The sequence below is a fragment of the Octodon degus genome, unplaced genomic scaffold, assembly GCF_000260255.1.
Source record: "Octodon degus isolate 3935 unplaced genomic scaffold, OctDeg1.0 scaffold00193, whole genome shotgun sequence".
Classification (NCBI taxonomy): domain Eukaryota; kingdom Metazoa; phylum Chordata; class Mammalia; order Rodentia; family Octodontidae; genus Octodon; species Octodon degus.
In genome coordinates, this window is record NW_004524769.1 from 93647 (window position 1) to 94381 (window position 735).

Here is a 735-nt window from a genome sequence, read left to right on the forward strand (position 1 = left end):
AGAGAGGCCAGCTCAGCCCACCAGGGGGCGGGCTGGCTGGCATGTGGTGCTGGGGGATTGAACCGCGGTCCCTGATGCTTTTGCTAAGCTTGTTCTAAATAGGTGCTTTAGACCACTGAGCCATCTCTCCAGCCCTAGAAAGAAATATTTTGAATAAACAAATGAATTTGGAAAACATATATATTTTTATTTTGAAATCTTTCTTTAATTAGTAAATGTTTGCCATAGATAACGATTATGTTTATGGTAGGGAGCTGGCAATGTTCACAGTAATCGTAATCATCTTAATTCTTTTTATATCTATTCATGATTAATCAAATGAATACATCATTTGCAAACATGTCATTTGCTTCCATGAAAACTTGGGAGTTGCTGTGCAATGCAGAGCGTTTCCAGGGTCTGGGAGCCACCGAGTGCTCAGTTGTTCTCTGCTGTCTCCAGAAGTTCTCGCCGGAGTCTTGGGGAAAACCGGCTATGCCTCTGCGTGGCAGGGTGTCGTTGTGGCCAGTTTTCAAGCAAATACAAGAATGCAGAAAGAAACATGCTTCACACCACCAGAAGACGATGCAGCCAAAGCGGATCTCGCCAACGTGATAGCGTCACACTTGCGCGGAGACCGAGTCCGCCAAGGCACATGCGCGGAGAATGAGTCCGCCAAGGCACATGCGCAGAGACCGAGTCCGCCAAGGCACATGCGCTCAGGGCTGCTCGGCTCCGCAGCGCACGCGCCGTGGA